The sequence below is a fragment of the Ornithorhynchus anatinus genome, chromosome 1 (genome assembly GCF_004115215.2).
Source record: "Ornithorhynchus anatinus isolate Pmale09 chromosome 1, mOrnAna1.pri.v4, whole genome shotgun sequence".
In the NCBI taxonomy this organism is placed as follows: Eukaryota; Metazoa; Chordata; class Mammalia; order Monotremata; family Ornithorhynchidae; genus Ornithorhynchus; species Ornithorhynchus anatinus.
The window spans coordinates 137,939,100-137,964,429 of record NC_041728.1 but is presented as its reverse complement, the minus strand read 5'-3'; the positions used below and the strand labels follow the sequence as shown (position 1 = coordinate 137,964,429).

The 25,330-nt window shown below is 42.3% G+C and overlaps 1 protein-coding gene and 1 non-coding gene across 5 annotated transcripts in view; one reads left to right on the top strand and one right to left on the bottom strand.

The window, feature by feature from the left end:
* The window catches only part of FNDC3B (fibronectin type III domain containing 3B), a 418,267-nt gene that overhangs the window by 279,075 nt on the left and 113,862 nt on the right, over nucleotides 1–25,330 (bottom strand). The gene's annotated exons all lie outside the window — the stretch shown is intronic.
* LOC114815522 lies at nucleotides 16,714–16,851 on the top strand. The gene has a single exon (XR_003763310.1). It is a non-coding gene; the product is annotated as a small nucleolar RNA SNORA7 (small nucleolar RNA).

The following is a 25,330-nucleotide window of genomic DNA, read 5'->3' as shown; positions in this document are numbered from 1 at the left end:
AAAAAGACTGAGGGACTCATTTGGGAATAGGGGCTCTGTGACTTAAATAAGGAAGGAAATCACTTTGGAACTACATTTGTCAAGACCCAATTCTGCCTTGGTGATGAAATTTCATCCAATATACTGCCTGTCAGCAGGAGAACAGAACCGAGTAATGGGACCAATTACATACAACTTTCTTGTTTCACCGATTCCATAAAATGTGTGAGTCCTGACTACTGAGATCTGTTTTCAGCCATCTTAGATTTTCCATCAATAGTCTTTTCAGAACCTCCATGAATCCCAGGATGTCAGTAATGCAGGAATGACTAAGGAGATGCAGGAAATGAACAGAAAAGATGGACAACAACTGATCTGAAGCCACGGTGCTGGAACCCAAGTCAATATTCTGGAACTCTAGCCCGAAGAGAGGAGGAAATTTCTGGAACAAGTACTTAGCTCTCTGGATCGGTCACATGCTAGCTAGGCACAAATCCAAGACCGATTCAAAAATCACTCTGTGCCTGGCTTTGGCAAAAAATTAGGTCAGATTTTACGGTTGCCAATGACAACCACCAATTTAGGCAGCTAAATCCATTATTCCAAAATGAAAAGGGAACAAGCCTTTTGGGATTAATGGTTTTTCCAGAGTCATTATCTTTGTAACAAAGGGCATACGTAGTTTCTTGTATCTGAGACGAGGAGCTCTAATTTCAAAAGCAAAAAGGTAAAAAAACAGTAGTACTTCTAACTGTGTTTTGAATCTCCCTCAATTCTAGCATCAAAATCATCAGTGGTATTTACTGAGTGTGCAGAGCACTGTACTAAGCACTCAGGAGAGCACAATACAACTGAATTAGTAGACAAAATCCCTGCCCGTTACAAGCTTAGAGTCAAAGCGACATGCAATAGCCGGTCCCTGATGGGGAGTGAAAGAAACTTTAGACAGAAAGGCCATTCTGTAACAGTACACCAAGACGCATATTTGCAATAGTAACAGGCCCTGTAAAACCACAACCACTAATGAGGCTACAGGAAGTCTTTCCTCTATTATCAGAATATTCAGACTTACCATTTACCACTTAGTCTTATCGGACTCCTGCAGCAAAATTTATCAACTGTCCACTGTGTGCAAAGTACTAAACACAAAGAGAAAGCACAAGACAATCTCCGTGCCCAAATCATTCATGCTGCAACTTACAAAAGTGCAAGCACCCAAAAAAATACACAAAATGGAGATATATAACAGCCAGAGTGGCAGAAGCGTATATCCCAAAAGTGACAAAACTCATAAGCAATTAAATGTATATAGAAATTTGTGTTAAAAGTCATTTAGTGACTCACCTCAGCCCCATAGTACTTTTGTACATATCTGTAATTCATTTATTTATATTAATGTCTGTCTCCCCCTCTAGACTGTAAGCTCATTGTGGGCAGGGAATGTATCTGCTTGTTGTTATATTGTCCTCTCTCAAGTGCATAGTACAGTGCTCTGTACGCAGTAAGTGATCAATAAGTATAACAATGAGTGAATGTCCTGACCAGAGCTATGTGGATTAATACCTGAAAGCTGCGTGGAAGAGGTGGAGTATTATAAAGAACTTTTGAAAAGGGAAATGGTCATGCTCTGATGAGGAGCTGAGGTTGCAGTATTTCAGAAGAGAGGAGGGGACATTCCAGAAATTCAGGGGATGGATAACAAGAGTGCAAACTTGGGATATACCAAGAGAGGAGTGCAATTAGGATGGGGAAAACCAGCTGGAGAGGACCTAAAGCCTCCATCAGGCATTCTCATTTCAATCATTCCACTGTATTTACTGAGTGCTTACTGTGTCAGAGCACTGTACTACACGCTTGGGAGAGTATTACATAACAGGGTTGGTAGACATGCTCCCTGCCCACAATGAGGTTACAGTCTAGAGGGGACTGTACATTTCTGAGGAAGTAAATGAGATGATCCAAGTTTCAGCATGTAGATGAACTGGAAGTGGGGGAGGACTGGCTTATGGAGTCTAAAAGGGAAGCCAGAAAGCTGGCAACCCCAGCACTGTTATTAAGAGAATCGGAGAAGGGGTGTTGTGGAAAAAGCCGCAAATGCAAAATGGGCATGACTTCGGATTTGGGAGGCAAAGAAGAGTGAAGAATTAAATATTACTCCAAAGTTAGGAGCATAGGGAGACACGGAAAAAACAAAGATATTGATGTTCAAGAGAAGCTGCACGGTCTAACGTAAAAGCTATAGACCTGTGATATAGAGGACCTGCACTGTAAACCTGGCTCTGCCACCCATCTGTTGTGTGACTTTGGTTAAGTCATTCAACTTCTCTGTGCCTCAGTTACCTCATGAGTAAAACGGAGATTAAGACAGTGAGCTCCATGTGGGGCACAGACTGTGTCCAATCTGATTATCTTGTATCTACCCCAGTGTTTAGTAGAGTTCCTGGCACATAGTAAGGACTTAACCAAAATGAGGGTGTTAAGAAAGAAGTCAGTTGATACTTTTAAGCAATGGTGGGGCATGCAAAGATTCCGTGTAATGCTAAGTGCAAAGCAAACAGAGGACACTCAAATACTAATAAAGGGACTGATAATGATGCATCCTAATTCTAGGAATGCAGGACAGTAGCAAGATTCAGAAGCAGCATGTATTCACTCATTCAGCTAACTTATTGAGTTGTAATAAAGTGTCCAGTACAGCATAAGGCACCATTCATGAGTACCAATAATTAAGAAATTCTTCCTAAGACATTCCTGAACGGATTACCATTCGGCAGCTCATGAAAGCAAACCCTTCAGTGTGGTTACTGGAGCTCATCAAGCCTGTGGGTATCCAATTTGGTTTCTACTGGGGCGGTCTTTAAAAATATGATGATCATTTTTGGTCTGGATAGCAACTCGACTCTCCAAACTTCTGGCCAGGTTTCATTTTTTCGGAGGCTAGAAATATCTTAGCAAAACCACAACAGGAAAAAGTGTCATAACATCAACTAGAGGAGGGAGGCTGCTCCAATTACTGGTAGTCTATTCTGCACTTGCTTAGGCAACTCCTGGAACAACAGAATTACGTAAGAAAGGAAAAACAAAATACTACTAAAAAAAAGGGGCAACGAAAATACAGGCAAGATCCGCCACTGACTCTGCTCAAGGCGGAGATGCAGGCAGAGATCTTCTGACACACCATGTCCCACAAGACAATAATGTATACGTGTTACTACCATCCGTGGGGCTGTCTAGAGTTGTGGTAGGAGTCATAGCTGGTAGAATTAGCTGCACTTTTACTGATTAATCAATCATATTTATATTTGAGTGCTCACTGTGTGCAGAGCACTCTACTGAGCTCTTGGTAGGTTACAACACAATATAGCAAGCACACTCCCTGCCCAACACGAGTTTAGTCTAGACAGGGAGACAACACATTAATATAAACAAATTATGGGTATCTACATAAGTGCTGTGGAGTGTGAAGGGTGGATGGTGAAAAAAAGGGGGCAAGTGAGGGCAACGCAGGAGGAGTGGGAAAAGAGGAAATGATGGCTTTGTTAGGAAGGGCCTCTTGGAGGAGATGCAAATTATCAGTACTTAGTACAGTGCTTGGCACATAGTAAGCACTTAATACTGCAATTATTATTATTATTATTGTGATACACTGGTGGTAAAAATAATTGCCCACCCACACTGTAAAGCAGCATGTCTTTGTGGAAACAGCACAGGCCTGGGAGTCACAGGACCTGGGCTCTCGTACCGACTTCACCACTTGTCTGCAGTGTAACTCTGGGCAAGTCATTTAACTTCTCGAGGTCTTGGTTTACTCATTTGTAAAATGGGAATTCAATTCCTGTTCTCCCTCCTACCTCGGCTGAGAGTCCCATGTCTCATAGGTAACCATGAGACCTGGCTACCTTGTAATGATGTGCATATATCTATAATTCTATTTATCTATATTGATGCTATTGATGCCTGTTTACTTGTTTTGATGTCTGTCTCCCCCCTTCTAGACTGTTAGCCCGTTGTGGGAAGGGACTGTCTCTGTTGCTGAACTGTACAACCGAAGTGCTTAGTATAGTGCTCTGCACATAGTAAGTGCTCAATAAATACGATTGAATGAATGAATCTACCCTAGCACTCTGTACAGTGCTTGGCACAAAAAGTGCTTAACAAGAGCCACTGGAAAACAATAATAACCCATGAATTTCCTAGGCATAATGACCAAATGCCAATTTGGTTATTTTGAATTTTTTAACTGGTTATTTTACCTTAACTAAATGACACGTGTTGGGAAATGTTACACTCTTGACTTCAAGGCAGAAAAATGAGAGAACTAGAGAAGTGTAGTTGAAAATAATTCATAACTTTTACTATCTGAATGAAGAATTTGAAAATAATGCACTAAATGCCCAATTTGGGTACACATCCATAATTTCTGTATACCGTCTCTCTTCCTCTCTAGACTGTAAGCTCAATGTGGGCAGGGAATGTGTCTTATATTGGACTCTCCCAAGTGCTAGTACAGTGATCTGCACACAATAGGCACTCAATAAATATGACTGATTAAATGATTAATTAATAATCTAAATCCCTTGGAGAAACTCTCCAGATCCAAATAAAACAGATCAAAGCACCCATTTCAAGGACAAGTTTTAGGATATCTTGACAGAGAACTACACTTTGTAAATTATAAGAAACTAAATTAACCATTGGCAAAGTTGCACTAAAATTCTATTCTGGTTCCTATTAGTGCTCACAATGAAGATTTCCATTCTCTCTCATTTTTGTCTGGATCAACACCCTCAAGTCTGTTATAAGACAGAGAATGGGCCCATTTTCTTCTAACATAAACAAAAGCAAACATTCAAATCTTAATTATAACTCTTAAAGACTGTCTCTGGGGATGGCACCAATTCATCAGACACCATATACAACTAATAGCTGTACAATTACAGTATTTATTAAGGGCTGACTGTGCGCTGAGCACTGGGGTACACACAAGGTTATGAAATTGGACACGGTCCCTGTCCCGCGTAAGTCTTACAAGGTATCTTATCTCCAGCTGATAGATGGAGAAACTGAGGCCCAAAGAGGTTAAACAGCTTGCCCTAAAAGGTCACATACCAGACCGTGACAGGGCTGGGAATTGAATCCTGGTCTCAAACTCCCAGTGCAATGCTCCATCAACTGGGCCACACTGACTTGCTGCATATCTTTCATCATAAAAAAACAAAAACCATCCATCGAGCCTTAATCCTAACTCTAAAATTTAAACTTAATATGGCTTGATGGGGACTGATTTAGTTGATGTTTGAACTCCAATGCAACACTGTCAATGAAGAGTCTCAGCTTACAATTTTGCTTAGGTTTTAGACTGACATGTTTGGTGAAGTAGAGGACAACTCACTAAAATACTTACCAAGAGAAGTCAGCAGAGCCTTTCATCAAATCAGACATTCAAAAGAAATAGAGATGTGAAATCTGGCCACAGTCCAAGAGAAAACTGCATGCTTCCTTTTAAGAACTGTAAAGCTCTGACTACTCGTGTTTGTTAATAAATATTAATTAGAGATACTGAAAATGATGCAAGAAAGATTTTAAGAAAAAACTAAGATTTGCTTTTTTTGTTGTCTCCCTCTTTTAGACTGTAAGCCCGTTGTAGGGCAGGGATTGTCTCTATCTGTGGCCAAATTGTACTTTCCAAGCGCTTAGTACATTGCTCTGCACACAGTAAGTGCTCAGTAAATATGATTGAATGAATGAACACCAGAAAACTAACAAAATGGATCATCAAACCCCACTTCCCTGGCTTACCTTCCCATCAGCCTAATTAAGGGATTGGAACTTCTTACCTGCATGGAGCCCACTTTGGCAGAGATGGATGACAAAGAGATGGATGAAGAACTTTGTCAGTCCACCAACACCGGGAGAAAAAAGAAATATTTCATCTCCACCCTCACCAAAAAAACTCTGCGGTCTGAGTTCTGTAAAGGACCACCACTTACGGTAGTGCAGAAAGTCTGCATTGTACTTCCTGGGAAATGTAGCTTCTCAATCAATTAATGGTATCTATAGAGTGCTTACTATGTGCAAAGCGCTGTACTAAGCACTCAGGAAGGTACAATATAACAGAGTTGGTAAACATGATTCCTGCCACAAGGAACTTAAAGTCTGCAGGGGAGATAGCCATTAAAGTAGAATAGGGATAGGGACTAGTAGAATGGTGCTCGGGCATGTAGTAAGCACTTAACAAGCACCAGTCTTCTTCTTATTAGTTTATAAGACTATTTACCTAAGTACTGTGGGACTCTGTAATTCCCTTTCTAAACTTCAATAGGACCTCTGGATGTTTTGAAAACCCAGCTCTAACCAAATATAGTAGTTTATCATATTTCTTGATTACTTAGAAGCAATGTGATCTAGTGGAAAGAGCACGGGCCTGGGAGTCAGAGGACCTGGGTTCTAATTACAGCTCTGCTAGTTGCTTGCTCTTTGACTTTGGACAAGTCACTTAACTTCTTTGTGTTTCAGTTACCTCATCCATAAAATGGGAATTCCAAGCCTTTTCTCCCTCCTTCTTAGACTGTGAGCCCCAAGAGGGACAGGGACCGTGTCTGACCAGACTGACTTGAATCAATTCAGGGTTTAGAATGGTGCTTGAAATATAGTAAATGTTCAAAACAAGAAGAAGAATAAATTCTGAATCAGTGGTCTACAATATTTTTGAGACCCTGATTCTGAAGGGTTGATTTTGATCAGATGTTAAGCATACTCATATCCAGCAATGCTTGACATCTCTTCAGATTACAAACAGGAACCAATTTGAAACCAATACATTTTCTATGACGTGCACATTTATTATACAAGGACATATGCAAAAGGTTCATTTTGATATACAAGAATTGTCCCCATACATAGAAATGCTGAAAGTCCTATTTAATCACCATCACTATAGGGTCACACTTACAACTCAATGAAAAAAACATTTCTCTATAGGGCCGAAGGTCCTAGTTCAGTAGAAACGTCTCTCTTGCTGATTCTGTGTATGAACTCTGGCTGAAGAACATAAAAATCTAATCCTGGTTGCAAAAATCAGTTCGGTGCACCTCCTTAAGTGACTTTAAAAAAAAAGGCTCACAATCTTAATATCCATTTTATAGAATTGGCAGAGTTGGAACTAGAACTCAGTTGCTTTGGACTCCCCAGCCCAGGCTTCATCCACTAGGCCACGCTGCTTTTCAACTAATTTACTACCAAAGCCTACTTTATCGATTACGGGGCAGTCATTTAACTGATGATAATGCTGGGAAGCACCAGTGCAGGTGGGCTCTGTATTTAAAAGCCCATCAGGATGCCCTTCCAACTTTTTAAAGTGCATTTCGAAAATGAAACTGCAAGTGAAGATGATAAAAAGAGCTTTGACTCAGATTCATATGCAATCTCCTGCAGCTGTTGTTTAGTGCCAAAATAGACCAAAAAGGTTTCCCAATCAATCTGCAGTCAAAGCTCACGCTGACCTCAGTGGCAGCTGCATAAGTGACTGCTTCTGAATTAATCTTTGCACAGAATATCGTTTGACATTTACAAACTTTTCTGGAACTTCCTTGTGGTTTTCCTGTTGATCCCTTTACTCAGAACACTGTGGATTCAAGATTAAATCAAAACTACCTGATTATAATATTTGTAAGTGCCCCTTTAATCAATTTGTGTTTTTGAGCACCTACTGTGTGCTCATCATTCTCATAAGCACTTGGGAGAGTACAACAGAGTCGGTAGACAAGTTCCCTGCCCACAAGGAGCTTACTGGCTAGAGAATGCTTCAAGGACACTTGGGTGCATATGACTAGGGTTCTTTAGCATTTTGATATTTCACTTTAAAAAAAAAAAGTACCGGTAGCTTATCTGGAAGGAGGATGTTAGTATTTTTCTAAAACACTGCCATATATGGTAGAACCTGCCCAAGTTAGCAGTCTCTCATTATGGTGAAAAGTTTTCAGATCCTTATGATAAGTCTTTTTCCTTATTTATCTGAACTACTGGGTCTACTTTTTAGAAGACTGAAATAAATTGTCTTGATGATAATCATGTAATGGTGCAGAGAGAAGCGGGTGAGGAAAGAGATAGGAGATTAAGCAAATAGTTTCTCCCAAAATTTGATATGGTTCATTTTAATAGATTCACTACATTGTATGGATGTTGTTAAGAGATATTGGAACTTGTTGGAAAAAAGTATTTAACATTTCAAAATTTCCAGAAAAAGTTGCTTTTATTCTAGTGAGTTGTCAGTGATAAATGAATGGAAAAACATTCAATTTATTGAGCACTGTTGGTCAGTCAATCGTATTTATCTAGAGCTTATTATGTGCAGACCACTGAACTAAGTGCTTGGGAAAGTACAGTACAAAAATAGACACATTCCCTGCCTACAACAAGCTTATAGTCTAAAGGGAGCAACAGACATTAATTTTACCAGATTACAGATATTTACATAAATGCTGAGGGCCATGGTGGGGGGGAGGGCGGGCGGTGGATGAATAAAGGGAGCAAGTCAGGGTGCCACAGAAGGGAGTGGGAGAAGAAGAAAGGAGGGCTAAGTCAGGGAAGGCCTCTTGGAGGAGGCCTTCAACAAGGCTTTGAAGCAGGGAAGAGTCACTGTCTGTCGGATATGAAGAGGGAAGGTGCTCCAGGCCAGAGACAGGACATGGGCAAGAGGTCGGCGGTGAGAGAGATGAGATAGAGGTACAGGGAAAAGGTGAGCATTACAGGAGCAAAGTGTGGTAATAGGAAAGTAGTGAAGTGGGGGCGGGGGTGTCAGGGCTGCAGAGCACTGTACTGAGCATTTGGGAGAATACAACATAACAGATACATTCCTTGCCCACCAGTCTAGAGGGTTCTGATTATTATGCCCCAGGCACAATCGTGGTTAGCACCCTCATACCCTGCCTCTCTCTCTGGTTCTCGGGTACGCTGGCGGAAATTCCTTCATCATTTTCTGCTCAACACTTGCAGCCAGTAAAACCCCAGTATAGTTCTCTAGTCCTTCAGGCCGGAATTACAGGGAACATAAGGAACACCCGCCACTTCAAATCCTAACTTGGAAGTGGAGAGGGGAAAAGGGGAACGGAAGACATGGAGGAAATGCTTGCCCAAGTCCTTTTATTTGAAACAAAATATTATTTCACATAATTGTTTCATAAATAGCTAACAGCAAAACATATGAAATTAATAGGAAACAAAGCTGAGAGAATGTATGAATACGGCATGGCATGGTCTCTAAAGTTTCACTTATACAAAGGGCTCCTTGAAAATGTCATACTGCAGAAATCATCTCATTACCACTGCACAAAAGAATGATCTTTCTAAAGGCAATGGCTCCCCATTCCCAGACTGTTGTATTTGGAGAATGCATGTGCCAGGGTAATTTGGAGAAATAGTTTTCAGAAGGCAGTGCGATGTGGGAAAAGATAGAAGCAAGAAACAACACTTTCTAGGTTGAAATGTCTATATCTGATAAAACCAGTCATTAGAAATATGCCCAGGTTTTTTTTTTTGTTTTTTTTTTGTAAATGAGTTACTTATTTCTTCTCAATGTGAAGAATTCACCTACCTTATTGGGTCCTATGAAGATGTCCCTCATCCACTATAAGTTAATTAATTTGTTTTAAAACGGGATTTGTTAAGCGCTTAACTATGTGCTAGGCACTGTATTTAGCACCGGGGTTGATACAAGGTTGGACACAGACCCTGTCCTACGCTCAGTCTTATTCCCCATTTTAATAATAATAATAATGTTGGTATTTGTTAAGCGCTTACTATGTGCAGAGCACTGTTCTAAGCGCTGGGGTAGACAGAAGGGAATCAGGTTGTCCCACGTGGGACTGACAGTCTTCATCCCCATTTTACAGATGAGGTAACTGAGGCACGGAGAAGTAAAGTGACTTGCCCACAATCACATAGCTGACAAGTGGCAGAGTCGGGATCTATAATTTTACAGATTAGGTAACTGAGGTGACTTGCCCAAGGACCCACAGCAGTCAAGTGGCGGAGTAAGTCTGAAGAATTATAACTCTACTGATCCTTTCTTCCCTTTATGTTTACTTTTCCTGGAAATTAGTTGGGAGGAGGAGCTTGGCCTATCTGCCACAGAGAGATCCTGGTACTTCCTTAAACTAGAAGTACAAGAGCAGTGTAAGGAAGCAGAAGTGGGTTAGAAAGGACAGAGGTGGCTTTGAGAAACACGGTGGTTTTTAACATTTTTGCTAAATCCTTCCATCCACTGCAACTTGGGGAAGTCAGGCAAAGTTCCCTAACTAGGGCAGCACAATTGTTCTTACAGATTTAGAGTGGGAACACTTTTTGTGTAAGCTCATTATGGGCAAGGAACATATCTGCTAACTCTTTTGTACTATACTCTCACAAATGCTTAGTACAGTTCTCTGCACATATTAAGTGCTCGGTAAGTACTACTGATTGACTGCATTTCCAGTGTAGTAAAGGGAAGCAGTATGGCCTACTGAACAGAGCACGGGCCTGGAAGCCCGAAAGACCAGGGTTCTAATCCCAGTTCCATCACATGTGTGCTGTGTGACCTTGAACAAGTCACTTAACTTCCCTATGCCTCAGTTATCTCATCTGTAAAGTGGGGATTAAGACTGGGACCCCCATGTAGGACAGGGACTGTGTCCAACCCAATTTGCTTGTATCCATCCCAGTGTTTAGTATAGTGCCTGGCACAGAGTAAATGCTTAACACATACTATTATTATTATTATTAATAATAACAGGATACCTGCCAAATCCCAAGGATTTGTGATATTTTGTCCACATTGTGCTCCTAACATCTGATTTTGTAATCAGATTCTGTAGTCACAGAGACCAAGCTGCTTATCCCCTCAGCAGTCCTCACCCTCACTGGGCTTAAAACCTGAAGAATGACTTCCCCACTGTGGATGTGTAAGGGTGCTGAAAATCAAAGTGTGTTTTCATGGATTTTTATAGATTTTCCTAAGTTCAGAGCTGGAGAAAAAATCCCATCTCCCATCAAGCACCCAGCCCAGGGCTAGTCAACACATGGGTCCATACCACATCCAGCCCCAGAAGTGTAGCCTGGCAGATACACAGATGCCTTTTTAAAAACTGTAGCAGCTCTATCCTCAGTACAGTCACAAAACCACGAAAATTAAAACCAATTCACGCTATCTTTTGCATGGCTATGGAGCTCACAGTGTATCCCACCACTTAAATTGGCACTGGATGGGTAACTGATGTTTAGGCATTTTTGCTTGTGAAACTGCCACTAAACCCCACTTCAAAGAGAGCCAGTCAGTCATACTTATTGAGCGCTTACTGTGCACAGAGCACTGTACTAAACGCTTGGGAGAATACAACCTTGTCTTATGCTGTTGGGTCGTTTCCGACCCATAGCGACTCTACGGACACATCTCACCCAAAACGCCCCACCTCCATCTGCAATAATTTTGGTAGTGTTTCCACAGACTTCTTGAACAAAACTAGGAAGTGGTTTACCATTGCCTCCCTCTGCGCAATCACCTTGAGTCTCCACCTTCAACTCTCCCCCATGCCACTGCTGCCCAGGACAGGGGAGTCGTGACTTGTAGCAGATTGCCTTCCGCTCGTCAAGCTAGGAATGGAAATGCCTCTACTTGACTCTCCCTCCTGTAGCTGAGACTGGTAGAGTACTAGAAATTCTCCAGGTGTGATCCTGAGAGGGTGGAGAGTACAATAGAGCGAAGTAATAGATACATTCCCTGCCCACAAGGAGCTTGCAGTCTAGAGAGTGACCTGGGTAATTAGCTTTGATTCTCTTAATGACTGTGCCTCAGTCCAAGGAGTTGGATTTCCCTAGTCTGAAGAACAAACTCAGTCAGAAGAACAGTGAAAGGAGCAGAAGTTACACCTCCCACTGTCATTCTTTGAGCTGAAACAAGGAGTGATTCCCTGCAGGCTGTCACTAGTGTCACTTAGCTTTGAACTTAACAGCCCTGCACATCAAAACAAGTGGCAGCTTAGGAACCTCCAGGAATAGGAGGAATGAGGCAAAAATTCCAAAGGGAACAGACATTCTATGAGGAAGGATCAAAACAACCGGAAGATTTAGTCTGGGGAAGGCTGAGAGGCAACTTCTATCGACTACATGAAGGGTTTCTCCAAAATGGAAAGCCACTAGAAGCAGCATAGCTTAGTGGAAAGAGCACGGGCTTGGGAGTCAGAGGTCATGAGTTCTAATCCCAGTTCTGCCACTTGTCTGCTATGTGACCTTGGGCAAGTCACTTAACTTCTCTGTGCCTCAGTTACCTCATCTGTAAAAATGGGGATTAAAAAACATGAGCCCCATGTGAGACAATCTGATTACCCTGTATCTACCTCAGCGCTTAGAACAATGCTCTGCACATAGTAAATGCTTAACAAATACCATAATTATTATTATTGATTGGATAAAAGGAACTCAATGTTTTACAAAAGCTCTATCCTATTCAGTCCTAAATGGGAATTGAGACTGTGAGCCCCACGTGGGACAACCTGATTACCTGTATTTACCCCAGCGCTTAAAATAGTGCTTGACACAGAGTAAGCTACCATCATTATTATTAAACTTTTTTTTTCCTGAAATTTATGAAGTATTTACCACGTGCCAAGCATAGCAGATACACTACACTGAGGTAGATACAAGGAAATCAGGTTAGACACAGTCCATGTCCCACACGGGGCCCACAGACTTAATCCCCATTTTATGGATGAGGTAACTGAGGCATGGAGAAGTTAAGGGACTTGCCCAAAGTCACACACCAGGCAAGTGATAGAGCTGGGATTAGAAACCAGGTCCTCTGCACTCCCACACCTGTGCTCTTCCCACTAGGCCATGCTGCTTTCCACTCCTGTGGCCTCATCTACCACCCAATAACCACCCAGATGTCTACCCAATCTACCTTGCCAGCTTTCCTCTCATCTCCATTACAATTCTGCCTTCTGGACAGCTCTAAGTGGATGTCCTGCCAACACTCCAAGCTCAATCATCACAAAAGAACTCCTCATCTTCCCTTCCAAATCCTCTCCTCTACCTAACTGTCCCATCAGAGTGAACCACATACCACCATCCCAATGCCGCAGAACACAATTTTGGCATTATCTTTGACTCACACCCTTTTTTCAGCCCTTCCTCAGCCCCGCTGCACTTACGTACATATCCAGAATTTATTTCTATTAATGCTGTCTCTCCCTCTAGATTGTAAGCTCATGTGGGAAGGGAACGTTTTGTTATATTGTACTCTCCCAAGCACTTAGTACAGTGCTCTGCCCACAGTTAGCACTCCATAAATACGACTGAATGAAATACAACTGAGCATACCACTACTATTTAGGCAGTCACCTAAATATCCACTTTCCTTCTCTCTACCTGTAAATTATTCTAGTGTTTGTCTCCCTTGCTAGCTTGTAAGCTCCTCTATGGCAGAGATATTAACATTAATGCTTGCTCCCACGTAATTAGTACAGTGCCCTGCAAAGAGTAGATACTCAAAAAATGCTTTATCTTGATCAGACTATGACTCAAATCCTGAAATTCATCAGGCTAGCCCTCAGGGAACTGGATATGATGAGCGAGAGAGCTCTTGATTAGAGAAGAAACGTGGCTTAGTGGAAAGAGCATGGGCTTGGGAGTCAGAGATAATTTCAGTTCTGTCACTTGTCTGCTGTGTGACCTTGGGAAAGTCACTTAACTTCTCTGTGCCTCAGTTACCTCATCTGTAAAAATGGGGATTAAAAAACTTGAGCCCCACATGGGACAATCCGATTACCCTGTATCTACCCCAGTGTTTAGAACAGTGCCCTGCACATAGTAAGAACTTAACAAATTCCATAATTATTATTAATGTTGATTGGATAAAAGTAACTCCATGATACACAAAAGCCCTATTTTTATATTTGCTAAGCACTGATTAAGTGTCAAGCTAAGCTCTGGGCAGATACAAGTTAATCAGGTCAGACACCACCCCCCTCCCACATAGGGCTCACAGTCCACCTAGGAGGGAGAACAGGTATTGAATCTTCATTTTATGGATGAGGAAACTGAGGCACAAAGAAGTGAAGTGACTTGCCCAGGGTCACACAGCAGATACGTGACAGAGCTAGGATTAGAACCCAGGTCCTCTGACTCCCAGGCCCGGGGCCTTTCCACTAGGCCTCGTTGCTTCCCATTGCTGCCCAAGGAGACCGCCAAGCCTTCATTCCTAGAAATAACCTAAGTACGGCACAGCCGAACACCCGTCTTGGGTGGTTTAGTAATTCCCCAGCATGGCACCAGGGGGCTGGACAGAATGATTTGGAGAGGTCCCTTTTGGCGAGATCCTTCTCTGGTCAGGGTTTTGGAAGACTTGGGCAGCGTTTGTTTTTGCATATGAACGGATTCCATTCTTCCGTTGCTACAGAGCCAAGGGAACTTTTTTTTATTGGAATCCAACTGTAAATGCTCTCTAAAAGGTACTGTCTGGACATTCACTGTTGGAAGTGATGGGGCAGCCTTTCCTCTCCTCCAACAACAAAGAGAACTTCACACGGGCAGGGGATGCACGATGAAGCTCTTTTGTCTCCAGAAGAATCAAGCAGGCTGGGTGCTATACATTTCTCACCCCAGAAGTTCACTCCTGCTGCGAATAAATTCTTCATTTAGCCAAGGGAACCACAGCTTAAATGGTGAGTAAATAAATACGGCCAATTCTTCCTGTGCCCTCTCGCCCAGAAATAATATACATTTAAAATATATATGTATATATAAATATATTTGTTCTACAGATGTAAAATACTTGGATACTTGAACAGTCCCAAGTTTTTTTGTGCGTCTTTGTTTCCCATCCTGCTGGTGATTCATCCTCTCTCTGCCTTTCTCGTCCACATTACACTGAAGCTGCTCTGTTCAGCTCCTGTTATGGGAGGCCACGTCAGCAGGAAACAGCACTGCCTGCCAGGTCACATTCATGACTGTCTGGAGCAGTGTGAAGCAAAAAGCAGCACAGAGTCCATTTCATTGGCTTTTCACAACTGAAGGGAGCTCGGAAGACTGGAAAAAAAAATTCCTGGTCTGTGAGTCCACACATCAATTTGAACTTTGGGGATGCACATTCACTCCACACTGTTTAAATTTTCCATCTTTAAAGACGGTCCCCAAATATTTTCAGTTATAGGGTTGCTGGTTTCCTTTTTTTTTTTTCCTCCCTTTCTTAGAAGACTTACTGTATTGCATCCAAACTAGGGTATTTGGAAAAGATTGCTTCATGCCAAATCAAACTTCATGGTGGTTCTCCCCACCCGCTTAGCCAGTCTGGTTTAGTAGCCTTTGCACAAGCACGGTGTCTGCAGAAACTCTCACCCTTGATTCAAAATGGAATGCCTGATTTTGGAAGAGAGTGGTAGAAAATCCTATGTTAATGCAGAATTCAGTTCTCTGCTGAGACGGGCAGAGCGAAAGCCCTTAAAGTATCACAAAAGTGCACTGAATGATTCTGGCAGAAGAGTCAATGAATAAACCCTCTGTGATACACCTATTAAGCAGAACCTCTCTCCTATTACAGGGCTATCCAGCAGTTAGCAGCAAAGCTAGCCTCACCCATCAGCAGGATCACATATTTAAAGGGGAATAAACAAAGCACAAATGGCATTTGACAGAATCCTTTTGCTGCCCTTAGTGGAGAAATCTTCTATAAGACTTCTATAAGGATTTATACTAGCTATCATGCCAACCTTTCACTGGAAATGAGGTACAAGTATAAATTATCCTAATTTGACCTAACAGTTCTGCACCAACGGCACAGGTTTCGGAATCAGCCATATTCAAAATGCACTTCACTTTGCATGGGAAACCAGAAGCAGCTGGGGAGCGGCAGTAGTCTTTAAAAGAAATCATTTCCCAAAATAACACAGAAAGTAGCAGATCTCAGCACCTTGAAGATCTTAGCACCTTGACTGCAATACCAGGAGTATTTTTAGGTCAATTACTGTGGGAGGGACAAACCTGGAGACAAATTATTTTGATCCAAAAGGTAAAACAGCTTTTTTTTTAAAACACTGTAGCAAAAGTGAAAAGGCAAAAATGAAGTAAAGACAGCTAACTTTATTACAAATGGGTGTTATAAGGTTGTGAGAGGCTGGAATCTGAGGTCTTTTCCCAGTGAATCTGAATCAATCCATCAATAGTATTTACTGTGCACCTACCGATCACTTGGGAAAGTACAATGCATTTAAAGACATGAACCCTGTACTCAAGGAGCTCACAATCCAATGGAAAGATATCTGGCTGACACTAGCCATCTGCAAACACCGTGGCTAAATATGGTTGGTGAGAAGCGATCTACCCAGGTCTTGTCTTGTCTTATGCTGTCGAGTCATCTCTGACCCATAGCAACTCCATGGACACATCTCTCTCAGAACACCCCACCTCCATCTGCAACCGTTCTGGTAGTGTATCCATAGAGTATTTTTTGGTCAAAATACGGAAGTGGTTTTCCGTTGCCTCCTTCCTTCCGTTGTCTCCTCCCTCGACTCTCTACCATGATGATGCCGCTCAGGACACAAATGCTTAGTAGATGCAGCATGGCACAGTGGATAGAGCCTGGGAGTCAGAAGGACAAGGGTCTAATCCCGGTTCCACCACTTATCTGCTGGGTGACCTTTGTTAAGTCACTTCACTTCTCTCTGCCTCAATTCCCTCATCTGTAAAAAAGAGACTGAACGGAGACTGACCCTCTCAGTGCTGCACCTGGAGAGTTTCCAGAACTCTACCAGTCTCAACTACAGAAGGGAGAGTCAAGCAGAGGCCTTCCTATTCCATTCGTAGCTTGGGCAATAGCTGGTGAGTGGAAGGCAATCTGCTACAAGTCAAAACTCCCCTGTGCTGGGCAGCAGTGGTACAGGAGAGAGTCGAGGGCGAAGACACAGGTTTACTGCGCAGAAGGAGGCAATGGAAAACCAGTTCCGTATTTTGACCAAGAAAACTCTAGGGAATACTCTGCCAGAACGATTGCAGATGGAAGTGGGGCTTCCTGGGAGAGAAGTGTTCATGACGTTGCTATGGGTGGGACACGACAACAGCATAAGACAACAATAACAAAATAGGGATTGAGTCCGTGAGCCCCAAGTGGGACAGGGACTTTGCCTGAATCCACCGCAGTACTTAGTACAGTCCTTGTAAGCACTTAACAAATACCATAATTATTATTATTATTGTTACTGTTATTAAAGCCCATTAAATCTGGCAAAACAATTATTGGTGACTTTGGAGAATGACATATCAGGTGCGTGAAGAATGCAGAAGCCAGATTGTAGATGGCAATGGTTGAGGTGGCAAGTAAGCATGGGGCATTGAGGGGGCATGTAGGGCGCCAGCCAACCATGGAAGAGGACACGAGGTACAGAGCCCAGGGCCCTGAGGAGGGGCTACGGCTGCTGTCCATCATAGAGAGGCAGCAAACTGGAGGTGCTGGAGAAGGGCCAGGCTACAAAATCACACCCAATCAGCCCTACCCCCAGTCTCTCCTCCCTCTCAACCCCACCATCATCTCAGAATTCCTGCTCATGGACATTTTCTTATACCTCTCTAGACTGAAAGTTCCACGTGGACAGGGAACGTGCCTACTATGTTGTATTGTTCTCTCTCCCAAGTGCTTGGTACAGTACCCTGCACTCAGTAAGCACTCAATAAATACCAATGACTGACTGACCAGGGCCAAATTTCAGCCAGTTTCAATTTACACTGCTGTCATGGGGACAAAAAATGAAGTTGAAGAATATCATCTCACCAAGGAGGGAAACGAACTTGAAATAAATGTAAAGGGGGCCAAGTTTGTTATGCTACTTGAATCGGTTGCCTGCGTTTTCAAAATATCTGGTCCAGTCACATTTCAGCACCCAAAAACCAGTTCTAAAAGAGGTTCATTTTCCTCATTTTCCTTCACGGTTAACTGGCTGCTGAGGTAGAATAAGCCTGTTGTGCTGGAAAATAATCTCGGGTGAAGCCCGCATTCCATTTCCGCAGTGGAATGTAAATGGGTGGTGACAACCAAGCAGGTGCAATCAAGAGGTTGGCGGGAAAGTGGTTCGAGACCAATATTTCAGGCCATGAACCCCATATGGGACCCAGCCTGCATCTGACGGGATTGTCTCGTACCAACCCTGGCGCTTAGTACAGTGCTAAAGAAATATCTCAATTATTATGGTTACTAGACTTCCCGACTCTTTGGGTCTTTGATGACCCCCAAAGCAACTGGTTTTCAAGGACAATCCCCAAGAGGGTAAAAACGGTCAAAACAGGAAAAAAGAATATTCACAATATTCCATATAAAGAATCATGTGTCCAGATTTAAATTGCAGAAATTTCCACTGCACCCGCAGGGGAAACTAATAAAGTATAGGGGGAGGACTATAAAGCACTGTCTCTCCAGCCTTTCTTGTGAGCTTGTACACGTTGTTTTCAGACTACATTCACCCTGTTCTCTGCCAGCTTGCTGCTCTTCAGAACTCAGCCCCTGTCTCTTCTCTTGCCAGCAATGTTCCTCCATTCTTGGTCATTCACTTCGATGATGTTCCATCTACTCTGAACTCTTGAGTTACTCGCTCTTTACCCATGTCGTGACTCATGACCTTCCTCGTCCCCTTAGGACAGAAAATGACATTGTCCCCATGGCAACATTCACCTTTGCATTCCCTGCTTTCCTCTCTCTAACAAGCATCAGGAGGTTTCTCACAGAGAAGGAATTTGCATATTTTTAAAGTTGAGATTAAGTTCAAAGCACAGAAGTGGCATTAACTCTCCCTCAACTAGAGCAACAAAGGGTATTGCCGGCACTGGAGTCTACAGAAGACCTTTCATCCAAAGATCTCAAGCCATTTTATGAACCCATGCATTAAGCCTTGCATTTGTGAAGCCCAGATCTAGGATTGCCCAGATCTATTCTGGGGCTGTATACGCTGACACTCAGAAGTAGGGGACTGCCGAAGCGGAGAAACTAAATTAAATTTAGTAGAGTCAAAAATCAAAATCCCTTTGGTTCCTTAGTCGATACTTAATTTGCAAAAAAAACTGAGGATCACTGCTCACATTGCTTTTCATCTTTTAAATATTCCAGACGTCTTTCTTTACTTCTACCTTCTCCATTTTCCCAGCTATCTCACTGCCACTGCCAACATATTATCTGGCTCCCTCTGTAAAAGACAGTCGCTTTGCACAGTCTAGTTTACCCGCGCATATCCATTCTGGGCCGTGATCAAGTGAGACAGGGACTGGGTCTGATCTGACTGTCCTGGAAAGCAGCAAGGTGTAATGGATACAGCACGGGCCTGGGAGTCAGAAGGTCATGAGTTCTAATCCCAGCTCCACCACTTGTCTGGTCTGTGGCCTTGGGCAAGTCACTTCACTTCTCTGTGCCTAGTAGCCTCATCTTTAAAATGGGATTAAGACTATGAACCCTATGAGGGAAGGGACTGTGTCCAACTTGATTTGCTTGTATCCACCTCGGCGCTTAATACAGTGTCTGGCACCCAGTGAGCGCTTAACAAATACCACAGTTATTATTATTATTACCCTTACACTTAGAACATTGTCTGTCTTAAATAAATGTGCAGGTTCCTGCCAAGTGCAGTGCTTTGCACACAGTAAGCACTCACTAAATACGATTGAATGAATGAATGAATGATACAAGAGATTATCCCAATGGAGTAAAGCACCAGCGAAGTTTTCCTTATACCTAGGAGTAGGAAAACAACTTAAAAGAGTGGACTGTCCTGAGTTCCACGGGCAATAATCTGCTTTTCACAAGAAATAGATTTTAGTCTGAGTATTTTCCTCCAGTTCCTACCAGCATGACAATCATGCTGAGGAGTAGCGTGGCACAGTGGCAAGAGCCCGGGCTTAGGAGTCAGAGGACGTGGGTACTAATCCTGGCTCTGCCACTTGTCTGCTGTGTGACCTTGGGCAAGTCACTTCAGTTCTCTGTGCTTCAGTTCCATCATCTGTAAAATGGGGAAAAAGACTGTGAGCCCCATGTGGGACAACCTGATTACCTTGTATCTACCTCAGTGCTTAGAACAGTGCATGGCACATAGTAAAAATAACATCAGTATTATAGAGAAGCAGCGTGGCTTAGTGGAAAGAGGACAGGCTTGAGATCAGAGAACGTGGGTTCTAAACCCGCTCCTCTACTCGTTTGCTGTGTGACCTTGAGCAAGTTACCTAACTTCTCCGTGCCTCGGTTACACCACCTGTTAAAGGGGAATGTGAGCCCCATGTTGGACAACCTGATTACCTTGTATCTACCCCAGTGCTTAGAACAGTGCTTGACACATAGTAAGTGCTTAAATACCATAAATATTATTATGTCAAACAATCTTATACCTTTGGTTTTTGAGTCCAAAATAGAAACAACTTGCTGACAAAAGGATCCTGGAACAAGTAGAAACTTAGTGTTCTGTTTTGATGACCCATACTGGTGGTTCAGAACAGATCAACAAAAGGTGTACTTACAGGAATACCATGTTGACCAAATGGGTTGAGCTTCAAAGCCCTGTGCTGTCAGAGAAGGTACAACTAGTTCTTCCATAATGTACGATTTCACTATGTATTTTGGACGAAACACCGAGAGGAGGGAATTAGGGAACATTCTTCTACCGACAATTCTGGAACAGAACGCGATACAGCAACAGAATAGATTTTGCTCGATCAATCAATGGTATTTACTGAGAACATACTGTGTGCAGAGCACTGAACTAAGCACTTGGGAAAATACTACACCACAGAGTTGGTAGACGCATTCTCTGCCCAGAACAAGCTTACAGTCTAGAGGGGGAAGGGAGGCATCAATCTCAATTATGCGCGCAACACTGATCAAGATGTGTATACTATATTGTGAATTTCCTTAAATCATTTATCACCAGTGTCACCTCCATGTAATGAGAGTCAACAAAATATAGTTGTGTACTTTTGCTGGAGTCCCACTGGTACTTCAACTTATATGTCTTTCAAAACGGGGAATGGTGGGCCCGATATTAGTTATGTGGATTTCAATGACTATGCTCAAACAACATCTATGAGTTTTCCAGCAGTACTATGAAACAATATATTTACTGTCTCCTGACAGGAAAAAACTTGGGCTTACGTTAGCCATATAAAACCATGAAGGTAATTTTTGGGAAAATTGAGCTATTCTGTATGATGAGTGATGGATAGAAAGTATTACACCGGCTGCAATGGGAGTTTTTGAACACACACAAACTCATCCTGAGGACTACAGGTTCTGACAGTGCCAAAGTAATCATTTTATCCATATTATTTATATACTGCACACAGCAATTTGACAATATTGGCTCCCAGCATAAAAACACTTAACAGATGTTGAACTAGACAAGCTTCAGAACCTCCAACTTGTTCAAACCTGGACAACTGTTATAATAACTCCTGTTCAAAAGGTGATAATATGACACCTACGTTTTAACAAGACTTTCATCATGAAAAATCACTTCAGTAAAAGGCTAAAAAAAAAAATACTAAAAAAACTCCACACTGAGCCAAAGAATGAAGTCCAGATAAACCCACTTCTTCAATCAAGGTTAAAGCCTCCAAAGTGGGTAAACAAAAGCTTTTTTTCATTTTTAAGCCTCATTATAGTATTATTTTGTAAGACACTTTGTACATAGTGCTACAAAAAGGATACTGACTCAGTTAAATGGTCCATGGTCCCTGTGTTACCATTCTCTCCCACTTACTTATCCTTGCTCCTTTCCCATTACCATCTAACCCACACACTTCACTACTGTTATGCAAACCTACTCACTGAGCCTCATTCTTGTGTCTCTCATCATCAACCTCTTGCTCACACCCTCTCTCACCTCCAACTCCCTTTCACATCCAACACAACTACTCTTCCTACCTTCAAAACCCTCCTTTAAAACAAAAAAAATCACACCTCCTCCAATCACTCTGGAAGTGTTTCCAACTAATCTCTCATCAACCCATCTCATTCCCCTTTCTACTATTACAGGAAGGTGGCTATTTCTGTTAGAGCTTCTGGGACAGACCCTCTACATCACTACAAACAGCAGTGTGGTAAAGAAGGAAATGACGGGGTGTGGTCAATGATCTGAGCTGGCAGCGGCGAAACCCATCACTGCTCTCTAGACTGTAAAGTTGTTGTGGGCAAGGAATGTGCCTACCAATTCTGTAGTATTATACTCTCCCAAGCACTTATAGTATAGTGCTCTGCACATAGTAAGTGCTCAATGAATATGTTGATAGATTGATTGGCCAGGGAGGAGAATCCACAATGCCGATCCACTGTCCAATCTACCAATTGAACTTCCCCGTTGATTCCATCTCCAACACCTACAACTTCTCCCCAGCCACCCAACACACACAGCACTTATGAACACATCTTTTATTTATTTATATTAATGTCTGTCTCCCCCTCTAGACTGTGAGCTCATTGTGGGCAGGGAATGTGTCAGCTTCTTGTTATGTTCATTCAATCGTATTTATTGAGTGCTTACTGTGTGCAGAGCATTGTACTAAGCGCTTGATTGTACTTGCCCAAGCACTTAGTACAGTTGTCTGCACACAGTAAACGCTCAATAAATACAACTGACTGACCACTGACACACACCCCACAAGTGACTAGAGTTACTGGCTGTCCGATGCACAGCTCAAAGGAGCCACTGAAGAGGGCAACTTGAACAGCTCAATGTGTTGGACACGGTTTTTGTTACTGTTTCCTGCCAATTTCAATTTGTTGTACATGGACACCAAGTCACTGTCACACTAATTCCCCCTGCCAGCTCATGTGGTTTAAGCACCTGCTAGTTGCTAATGGTGGCCAAAAGGTTGGGTGGAAGGAGGGAGATGGCTGATAACTGGATGCCTTTCCCCGGGACTTAACCCAGGGCCCTGTTCTTGCTGAAAATGAGGCTGTGATTGCAATGACGACCAATCGGACATGCAATACGAAAAGGAGTCGAAGTGGTAGTGATAGTCTCATTTCCTAGCTGTAGGACCATTCTAACAGTAGACCTGTCTATGAGGCCATCAGAACTCTGGAAGGTAAGGGGCTGTTTGGGGGCACTGGCCCTTTCCCTCCACTCTACTCCATCCAGTTGTTTCATTTTCTTTTCATTTGCTGCAGCAAACCATGTTGCTTCTTTCCCAGAATCCTAATAGTGGCCAATTTTTCCTCCATTTATCTTCAAACTTAGACCTGTCTGTACCCCAATATCCTCTACTACGATTGGCATACTTATCTAGATTTATGAATTTTACTTGTTAAATATCTCATTTTCATTTCGACTAATAAGACAACCACAATTATCTTGTATAAAACCGGAACTTATCTTCGCCACCCAAACCCTTCTTCCCCCTGACTTTTCTATCCCTGTAGAAAGTGTCATCATCTTCCCTGTCTTACAAGTCCATAACCTTTGCATTGTCCTCGACTTATCTCTCTCATTCAACCCACACACAATCTGTCACAAAAACCTGTCAGCTCTACCTTCACATCTCTAGAAACTGCCCTTTCCTCTCCATTCAAATAGTTACCACAATGAACCAAGCATTTATCATATTCATTCATTAGTATTTATTGAGCGTTTATTGTGTGCAGAGCACTGTACTAAGCATTGGAATGTACAATATCGCACCCTGACTACAACATCGTCCTCCTCATTGACCTCTCTACCTCCTGTCTCTTCCCACTCCAATCCTTACTTCATACTGAGCTGCCCCGATCATTTTTCTAAAAAAAAAATAAAGGGTTCATTCCTTGTCTCCCCACTCCTTAAAAAAACCTACAGTGGTTGTCCATCCACTTCTGCAAACAAACGTTCCTTACCATCAACTTTAAAGCAGTCAATGAACTCAACTCACCTTACCTTACCTAGCTGATCTATGACAACCCAGCCAGCACACTTTGTTCCTTTAAAGTCAACCTACTCAATTACTCAATTCTCGTTGCTGTGACTTTTAGATCTGTACTTAAGTACTTGATATTCACCCCACCCTCAGCCCAACCACACTGATGTGCAAAACCTTACACTCTGCCGTTTCCCCTATCTGTAACTTATTTTACTACTACTAACTACTAATAATAATTATAATTACGGTATTTGTTAAGCGTTTACTATGTAGCAAGTACTGACATAACACTGGGATACCAGGTAATCAGGTTGTCCCACATGGGGCTCATGGTCTTAATCCCCATTTAACAGATGGAGTAACTCAGGCACAGAGAAGTTAGGTGATTTGCCAAAGGCTGCAAAGCAGACAAGTAGAGGAGTGGAATCAGAACCCATGTCTGCTGACTCCCAAAGCCCGTGTTCTTGCCGCTAGGCCATGTTGCTTTAATACCTGTCTCTCCCCACCTCCTGCCATTAGACTGTAAAGGCCTGGTGTGCAGGGATCATATCTTCCAACTCCATTGTTTTGTACATTCCCAAGTGCTTAGTCAATCAGTCAATCGTATTTACTGTGCGCTTGCGCTTATTGTGTGCAGAACACTGTATAAAGCATCTTGGAAAGTAGAGAAGCAGCCTAGCACAGTGGATAGAGCACGGACCTGGGAGTCAGAAGGTCATGGGTTCTAATCACAGCTCTGCCACTTTTCAGCTGTGTGACCTTGAGCAAGTCACTTAACTTCTCTGTGCCTCAGTTACCTCATCTGTAAAATAGGGATGAAGACTGTGAGCCCTACGTGGGACAACCTGATTACCTTGTATCCATCCCAGTGCTTAGAACAGTGCTTGGCACATAGTAAGCGCTTAACTAATACCAACATTATTTATTACTACAATACAACAAAATAACAGACATATTCCCTGCCTACAGTGATCTTAAGTCTAGAGGGGGAGACAGACATTAATTTAAATACATAAAATTACAGATGTTTACGTAAGTGCTATGGGACTGACAGGGTGTTCAGTACAGTGGGAGGCTAGTGCTCTGCACACATCAAGTGATCAACAAATGCCATTGATTTAAATCAAATTATTGGTAGAGCTTTTTTTCACGGTCAAAGAAACATTTACAAGTAAAATTGTAAAATTTACAATTGTAAACTGTAAAATCCTAAAATAGGAATGGAGAAGGAGTTTCATCTTGAGTACCATTAAGATGGCTTCATATTAGTCTACAAGTTTCTAGCCCATGAATTCAATTCTATTCCAAAATTACTGTGAAAGAGTAATCTGAATCTGAATCATAATCTGAATGGATTAGTCACATCCAGGAACACCAAATTAACTGGTTATAAACTCATTAAGTTATACTGTACTTTCCCAAAAGCTGAGTACAATGCTCTGCACACAGTAAGTGCTCAATACAACTG